This window comes from Musa acuminata, chromosome BXJ1-1 (genome assembly GCF_036884655.1).
Source record: "Musa acuminata AAA Group cultivar baxijiao chromosome BXJ1-1, Cavendish_Baxijiao_AAA, whole genome shotgun sequence".
In the NCBI taxonomy this organism is placed as follows: domain Eukaryota; kingdom Viridiplantae; phylum Streptophyta; class Magnoliopsida; order Zingiberales; family Musaceae; genus Musa; species Musa acuminata.
This window is the reverse complement of record NC_088327.1, coordinates 8,456,467-8,465,984: the sequence shown is the minus strand read 5'-3', so window position 1 is coordinate 8,465,984 and position 9,518 is coordinate 8,456,467. Positions and strand designations below refer to the sequence as shown.

Here is a 9,518-nt window from a genome sequence, read left to right as displayed (position 1 = left end):
TACACACAAGGCTCATCTTCGTTCTTAACGAAGTCATAAGATCTGATTGCCTCATCAAATCTTATGTTCCAACTTCGGGAAGCTTGCTTTAGTCCATAAATGGATCTAAGCAACCTACACACCTTATCTGGGCAGTTCTTGGACACGAATCCCTCAGGTTGCATCATATACACCTCCTCCTCCAGGTTCCCGTTGAGGAATGCGGTTTTCACATCCATCTGCCAGATCTCATAATCATAGTGTGCTGCAATAGCCAATAGAATTCTGATGGATTTTAGCATTGCTACGGGTGAGAAAGTTTCGTCGTAGTCAACACCTTGCCTTTGACGATACTCCTTAGCCACTAGCCTTGCTTTATAGGTCTCTACCTTTCCATCTACTCCGATCTTTTTCTTAAAGATCCACTTGCAACCGATGGGTACAATACCTTCGGGTGCATCAACTAGGTTCCAAACCTTATTGGAGTACATAGAATCCATCTCAGAATTCATGGCTTCTTTCCACTTCCCGGAGTCTATACTCATAATAGCCTCCTCGTAGGTATCAATATCCTCTACATCCTCTGCTCTAATATGTCCCACATATCTCTCAGGAGGATGGGATACTCTATCAGACCTGCGTAAAGTTGATACTTGTGTATTAGGTACCTGAACAGACTCGGGCTGTAGAGTGGTGCTTGAGCTTGGTTCCCTAACTTCGCTCAACTCTATCATTCTCCCATTGTCTCCGCCAAGAATGTGTTCCTTCTCAAGGAACACTGCTCTCTTAGCTACAAAGACCTTTTGGTCCTCGAGATGATAGAAATAATACCCACAAGTTTCCTTGGGGTATCCCACAAATTTGCATCGCTCTGTCCTTGATTCTAACTTATCGGGGTTGTGTCTTTTAACATGGGCAGAACAGCCCCAAATCTTAACAACTTTAAGATCAGGCTTCTTCCCTTTCCATATCTCATATGGTGTAGACACTACCGACTTAGTTGGAACTCTGTTCAGAAGGTAAGCTGCGGTTTCTAGGGCATATCCCCAGAATGAGATGGGTAGGTCAGCGAAACTCATCATGGACCGTACCATATCTAATAATGTACGATTTCTCCTTTCAGAGACACCATTGAGCTGAGGTGTATAAGGAGGTGTCCATTGGGATAATATCCCATGGTCCTTGAGGAAGTGAGTAAACTCTGTACTTAAGTACTCACCTCCTCGATCTGATCGAAGAGTTTTGATACTCTTTCCAGTCTGGTTCTCCACCTCATTCTTATACTCTCTGAATTTCTCAAAGGCCTCGGACTTGTACTTCATTAAGTACACATATCCATACCTTGAGAAATCATCAGTAAATGTAATGAAGTAGGAGTAACCTCCAATGGCATGAGTTGACATGGGTCCACATACATCACTATGTATGAGTTCCAACAACTCAGTGGCTCTCTCTCCAGTTCCACTAAATGGAGAGTTGGTCAGTTTTCCACGAATGCAAGGCTCACAAGTTGCATATGACACATAGTCGAATGGATCTAAATATCCATCATTTAGCAACTTTTGAATCCTTCTTCCATGGATGTGACCTAGCCTACAATGCCACAGGTATGCATTGTTCACCTCATCTCGTTTCCTCTTAGACACATTTACATTCATGATATGTGGAGTGGTGTCTAACATAAATAAACCATTATGCACTGTTCCTTTCGTGATGATCTTATCATCTAATAATATCGAACAACCATTGTTCTCAAAAACAAATTTATATCCACTAACTGTTAAACATGAAATGGAAATAATGTTTTTGATAATAGAAGGAACAAAATAACATGCATCTAATGCAATAAAAGCTCCACTAGGCAGATGTAGAGCGACCTCGCCAACAGCTAATACAGCAACTTTTGCTCCATTACCCATCTTTAGGTCCATCTCGCCTCTCTCTAGTCTCCTAGGCCTTGCCAGAACCTGCAACGAATTGCATATATGATAAGCACTACCGGTATCTAATACCTATGTGTTATCATAAGAGTCTGACAAATGGAGACTGATCATGAATGTACCTGAAGCTTCATCAAGCTTTTGTTTCGCCCTTTCTGCAAGGTACTCTTTGCAGTTTCTCTTCCAGTGCCCATCTTTACCACAGTGGAAGCACTGGCCTTTGTCCTTTGTTGGGTCTTTCTTAGCAACCTTTGCTTTACCTTGTTTGCCCTTGCCCTTTCCCTTCTTAAGGGACCTTTCTGCTTTCCTTTTCTTTCTGGTCTCACCAGTGTAGAGAACTGGCTTCTCTTTCTTAATAGTACTCTCTGCCTCCCTCAACATATTGAGGAGCTCTGGGAGAGTCACCTCAAGCTTGTTCATATTAAAATTCATTATGAACTGTGAAAAGGAATCTGGTAGGGACTGAAGCATAATGTCCACACACAAGTTATCCTCTAGGACCATTCCTAGACCTGTGAGTTTCTCTATCCACTCAATCATCTTTAGGACATGGTTCTGAACCGGTGTCCCCTCAGTCATCCTAGCGCGGAAAAGGCTCTTGGATATCTCATATCGTTGAGTCCTTCCCTGTTCCTCAAACAATTTACGGACATGTAGGAGAATGGATCTGGCATCCATCTTTTCATGTTGTCTTTGTAACTCTGGAGTCATAGAGCCCAACATATAGCACTGAGCAAGAGTGGAGTCATCAATGTACTTCACGTAGCGAGCGATCTCATCCTCGCTTGCCCCTTCTTCGGGCGTAGGCATCACTGTATCAAGGACGTACACGATTTTCTCCGCTGTGAGAACAATTCTCAAGTTACGGAGCCAATCCGTATAATTTGGACCAGTGAGGCGGTTGACATCAAGTATGCCACGTAAGGGATTTGAAAGCGACATTTTCTGAAAATAAAGATGTAGCAAAATGAATAACATGCAGATTTTGCAAGAAATAAACTATCAAGATATGGACTTCTATCTTAATATGCTCCCACTATTTTACTAACGAGTCACGCGACACCCTCAGCACGTGAAACGGAAGTCTCCGGCAGACTTCTAGTGGGGATCAGGATCCAATCAGCGTCTTAGTGTAACCTCGAGGGACTCGACCAATCACACTAAGCCTAAAAGGTAGGCAACTCTTACCGATCACAACTCCTTGTGATTCCCGTCCTGTTCGGCCTCCGAATCACCATGGCCTCGAGGGACTCGACCAACCATGATGCTCGGTTAAGTCAACACCTTCGTTACAAGATGAGTCTGATTTGATGATATACCCTCGAGGGACTCGACCAAGCATACCATGTCCTCAGGTCACCGGTGACATCTCTATGTCGTAAGCAAGATAGCGAATCGCGATATAGGTGAGTCTCGAGGGACTCGACCAACTCAACCTACACCGGGATTCGGTTCCTACTCATAACGATGGAAGGCCACGTGGGTCAATCTAATTGCCTCACGTTTACCGACTTAATATTATCGAGAGATGTTTCTATAATTTGGTCTCCTAATATGACATGTCACACATATACATATTTAATATATATCTACATCGCATGCAAATATATATACATATCTAGTATGTGTATAATCAATCACATCAGATGATCATGGACCACAACCTAATATGATTAGGCCCGAGCCAGTAGGCCTAATCACTCACATCAAGATCTATGTGTGCAACGGTGCATCTCCATGCCCTGTGATCGTCCATCTCGTCCTCGTCGGTTTCGTCGACATCTTGATGCATCTCCATGCATCAGGATCGTTCGTCTCGTGGGTCCTGCTGTCGCATCCACGCTCCCGCTGCGCCTCCTCATGTGATTACAACTTAATCATAGGCACGCAGGCCCGACAATAAACGAGAAATATAATGGAGGTTCGCAGACCTCAATAATAATAATCACAAGTACACACATCACACGGTCCATGATCATCCGTCCACACATCATACATCACATGTATAAATAATCATCATCATGTAGGACTACTAGATAATAATAAAAAATAATAATCAACTAAATCTTTTAATTAATTAATATTTTTCTGAAATCAGGGACATATAGGGAATTTCTCAATTCCTAAGGGTATTTTCGTAATTTGGACAAAAGACAGAAACTGGAATTTCTCAAATTCCGAGGGGCAAAACTGTCTTTTTCCCAGAAAACCCTAATTCCCTCTTTCTGCTGCCGCTGCCGCCGCCGCCACCCTGCTGGCGGCGGCCTGTGCGGCGGGGCGAGGGCGCTGCCCTCGCCTGCAGACGGCACGCCCGCTGGCGGCGATGCCGCTGCGGGTGGGCGCCCCCTTCGGGCGCCGCTGCCTCCGCAGGCGGTGCTGTCCCGCCGGGCGGCCGCCCCTGTGGGGGGAGTTCCGCCCGCGGGAGCAGCGGCGGCAGACGCCGCTTCCTTTCGGCGGCAGGCGCCGCTGCCCTGCGGCGCCTCTGCCCGTGGGTTGCCAGCCCCGCCGGCGGCAAGCCTGCTGCAAGCAGGCCGCCGGCCGGCTGCTGCAGGCACAGCGCTTGCGCATGCGCCGGCGCTGTGCTGCCTGGCTGCGGCTGCGGCTGCCGCTGCAGGTGGCTGCAGGCATGCAGATCGAGGGCAGCAACTGTTGCTGCCCTTCCTCGCTTTTGCGTCAACGATTTTGACGTCAATTTTCTTCCTAAACACAATACACGCAGTTCAAAACCAATCATTCGCACGAACAACCTGGCTCTGATACCACTGTTGGGAAATCATTGAGGGGGCGACATCATATGCGCAGCGGAAGAACAAGAAAAACAAATCCCAGATTCCCAAAAAGATGTTCGTCGTCGTGCGAAGATTGGTGCGCAAAATCCGCAAAACACAAAACTGCGTATAGAGATTGTGTTACCTAGGGAGATCGTATATCCCTGTTTCCTTGCAGATCCTTAGGAGAGGGTGAAGGAGGTCAAGCGTCCTCCTCTCTAGCGGTGATCCACACAGCAGGGTTGCGACGACGCTCCTCAAAACTCCAGGCCTACTCTGAGGTGGAGAGGGAGAGGAGAATAGGAAGGGCAAGCAAAGACTCTAGCCTATGAGGCTGTGAATCCCTCCTATTTATAGAGATCCCGTGTCAAAACCCTAATGGGTCCTTTCCCTAGTGGGTATTGGATCTGCATCCAATAAGACAAGGGCTCCGTCGGATATCTCATATCCGAACCTCTACTCATCGCAATGCCTACCATATGTGTGTGACCCTCTAGGCCCAATATCGAGCTGGCCGTGAGTCATACCTGTCAGAACTCCTTCTAACTTAGTGAATTATTATCTCTGTAATAATTCACTCGACTCATCGACTACGGAAGTACTAGGCCACTACGCCGTAGTCCCCAGACGATACAGGGGAATCCAATCCATTGGACCTGTCTGTCCTCAGTTACCATGTACCTATAGTCCCTCATCCATCTAATATCCCAGAGACCGTATATCGAGCATGGTGCTGTCAGACCCATACGGTTTCTACTCGAGTCTCGCTCTAATCGGATTCTCCCGGAGAACTCTTTCTCTCTCAACCCGAATGACCCTGGCCAGGGATTTGTCTGAGCAAGAACACATAGGATATTCCTCTCATGACGCCGAGAGTGGATGATCCTCTATTGACACTCAATAGCCCTCGTAAGGTCGACTACCACTCCCAATGACCAGCTGTACTAGATCTGGGAACAGCCAAACCTATAAGTCTGGTATCAAAGAGTGGAGCACTCATACAGGACATCCTTGGTGTCTCAAGTCTAAGGACCAGATACACCACTAGGACTACGGAATCGCTGTCTGACAATAAGGCATCATCAACCATCCAGCATTCCGTAAGCGGATCAATCAGTGAACTCATTCTCCAATGAGCACCTGTACTGTATCCCTAGTGTCCCTACACGAGCAGCTATGAGACCAGCTGCATCCATCATATGGACGGGTATACAGCACACCAGTCTATCCGGTTATCACGATGTCCTTCTCGAGTAACCTATGACCGGGATTATTTAGGATATGTGTTTAAAGGTGAATCGATCTCATTATCGTGATCTCATCATGATCCGATTCCCATTGCACAAATCCAAGGACATCACAATATATATATGCACATATGCAATTGTTATAAAGTGATATACGCCAAAATATAATAAGCAAAAAGATTCTGTATCAAGTCACACGTGCCATCACTCACGTGATTGGCTTGCTGGGCACCTATGACTAGCACGTTGTGCTCCTCGGCCCTCGGCTCTACGCCCCCCGAGACACACCTGCGCGGTCACCCCGCCTGCGTGGTGCTCATCGACCCCCTCGCCCCTGAGATCAATCCCGCCTCGGCCTAGCGCTGTGCGAGATGCGTTCACACGACCGACCCGTCGGCGGCGTGCCCCTCAGACCCGCATGAACAGCCCGCTAGAAGCAGGAAGCCATGCGTCGGACTCCCCACAGGCAAAACCGCCGCATGACTCCTTTCGGGGGGGGGGGGGGGCATATGATAGGGGTAAAAAATTGATTTGACATGACACCCCGGATTTGACGTAATACACCCCCCACGTCGGACACCCTGCGCGGCACACTGCCCCAAAGCGAGCATTAACAGTGACACGACGCGCACCCACACCATCGTACTCGAACGACCTCCTCGGCTGACCCCGCATGATCGCCCGAGGAGGGAGAAGGCGCTGACTGACACCCCCCATACCCTGCGGCTGCTCGACCTTCCACGCAACACCCACGACGTCCACAGGCTCCATCAGAGGTACGACCCTGCTCCGGCAGGATGGCGCATCAGGTAACATAAAACCCACTTATAAATGCCCCCTGGCCCCCAACGGGCAAAGGGGGGGAGGAGAACCTCACAAAAAACACCTCTTCGCTACCACTGACTAGACCGTCGGAGGGGTCGGGCCGAGCTACCGACTCGACCTGTGTGCAGGTACTCGGCCGCTACTAAATACATCCGGCACCGCGAAACTTTCTAAGTCGGATCTCCTGCCTCAGCTACCACAACGTCCAAAGAAGGAGCCGCGTCTGATCCCCGTCATCCGGAGCCCTGAACCAGCCGCGTCGACCCCGAGGTCACGGCTAAAAAAGTTACTTGCCGTAACAATTATCATGGTGTCTTCATGAATAGGAAATTATATTGGATTACCAAAATATTTAATCTAAACAGAAAAATTGTTCTTCATAGGAAAACACTACACGGCATCATAAACAATACAAAATTCCAGTTGTAATTGAATCCCCAGTGACAAGAAAGAAAATATACATAACAGCTAAACATCATCAAGTTGTTCATCAGAAGCTGCTCTTCGTATCACAGCTAATATGTGGTATAAGCAAAATTAATCCTCAAAGGATGTTGCATGCTGGAAAGAAAAAGAGGTTTGTACATATAGATGAGAGATGGAACAACAATGAATGAGCATCTACTTTCCATGAACGTTAACTGACAGAAACATCCTGAAGTCTGGACCATATAACAATGTAAAGTACATGCATGCCAGGCTGTAATGATCAGGGTGGATCTGAAGAGAAGAAAGCTTCAGATAAACTGGAATGATCCCTTTCTAATGCTTTCAAGCGGTTAACTTCTGTTTGTGCTCTTCCCTCTTCTGAGCTGACTCCTCTGTTCATCCAGGCAGATGGTTTATTTCAGACAGCCAGGATTTTTGTGGTATGATGTGATTCCTGCTGCAAGTATCGGCATGGTTCCTGCGGTTGCAAATGTAGTTTCAAAGCACGGGTTAGCATCTAGGTAGGTAGTAAGAGGACCAACAAATCTTGTTTCTCATGGAGCTGCATCATGAGATATAAACATTCTGTAAGCTTAATTATGTGGAAAGGAGAAAAAATATAGACAAGCAAGAATATAATTTCTAGCAGAATACCCACAACACTTGAACAAATTTGGAATAGCAAAAGTTGATTATCAAGTGAGACATCCTGAATTAAAAGGTATCTGCAACTCGGTATGAATCTTAGAAGTCTTAGGAGTGAAATTAGTTGAGACATCTGAACCAATTCTGGAGTGACTGAATCAAGTACACCATATTGAAATTAAAGATAGTGATATGCTGTTTAAAAAGAAACCTGAACCAAAATAATAACTGGAATTCCTCATATTTGTAAATAAACATGAAGGTAAGCACACAGAGATCAAGAAAACCAAACAAAACTATGATGATTACAACAACGGGTATGGAGTAAAAGAAAGGTCCATTTCTCATTGTATCAGTTTATTTTCTGGACAATGCATGTGATTCTAAACTAAATCATTCTGCCTTTCTCTTTTCTAGGAAATTTTGACATGCCATCCACAGATCATGTACCTGCATCTAGCTTCCACAAACAAAGATATGAAAGACATCAATGGCACACAGCACTCTGAAAAATACTTTGTACCCTTGGATAAACAAGACACATGGTTTACAGGGACTATTCATAGACTTCAGTAAAATCCTCAGAATTGGGAGAATAATCTAACCCTGACTTACTTGGTGGCACCAGCTTGCTGAACCTTGTGAAGAAATGGGAGTGCCATTGTGCATACAGACCAATCAAGTTACGAAGATCGATGAATTGGAGCAGAACACAACACTACTAACTCTACTAACTGAGGAATTGAACAAAAAGCCGACAACAGCTTCTCCAAACCCTTTTTTCAGAAAGATCTCTGAACAATTTTCAATCACCAACAAGAATCAGATTGCTTCACATTATCATCTATAAGCGAACCCTGTGCAGGAGTCCCTCGCTGATGCAACATTAGGGAAACCTCTATTTTTTGGACAGATTGTTTTCATGGCTCCATATGATCCCTCAGATTGTAAAAAAGCAACTTCATTATCATTTATAGCAAAAAAAAACCCTATAATTCTGGTTAAACACTATAACTTCATAAATGATAAATAAGTGGATAAAGAAAAAAACTGAAAATGGTGAAAGATTGATGAGGATTAATGGTTGTCATGGTAACTGTCAAAAGAGGAGGAGGAGGTGCATTGTTCAGACTTCAACGCTTAGGCTATATAATAAAAATGAAAAATTTGAAAGAATAATCCTAAAGGAACAGCTGATAGCTATTAATTGGGATGCAAAATGGTATATAGAAAGGAAGTCCAGACAAGCACGGATCTAAAGAAGCAGATAAAAGCACGCCAAAAAGCAAAGACAGGAGCTTTATTTCATGGCCCTTTTAGTGGAGGTCGTAGCAGCGGCCGATGGCTTCTCCAGAGGAGGAGAGCTAGGGTTAGCGTTACCCGAGGAGGAAGGGCAGTCGCGAGACCATTGTCCCGGTGTCCCGCACTCGAAACACCTCGTCGGTGCCGCCGCCGCCTCCCTTCCCCTTTCTCTCCATCTCCCTCGAGGTCTTCGGAGGTCTATCCTCCTACATGGCGCGAACAAGTGACGGGTACTTGGAGTGGCGGTTTCGAACGGATTCCGGCATTTACGGAGAACAAAACCCTGGAGGCAAGTCACTGGGATGCTCCGGGAAGCGAATTTGTATACGACTTAAGGCGAGGTAGGTTCCATCATGTATTCTGGCGTTTATGGATAACGAAAC

At 46.0% G+C, this 9,518-nt stretch overlaps 1 long non-coding RNA gene across 1 annotated transcript; it reads right to left on the bottom strand.

The window, feature by feature from the left end:
* Nucleotides 1–7,287: 7,287 nt before the first annotated feature.
* LOC135651931 (uncharacterized) lies at nucleotides 7,288–9,403 on the bottom strand. The gene is made up of 2 exons (XR_010502002.1): nucleotides 9,214–9,403; nucleotides 7,288–7,666 (listed from the first exon to the last, which is right to left on the bottom strand). It is a non-coding gene; the product is annotated as an uncharacterized LOC135651931 (long non-coding RNA).
* Nucleotides 9,404–9,518: the final 115 nt, after the last annotated feature.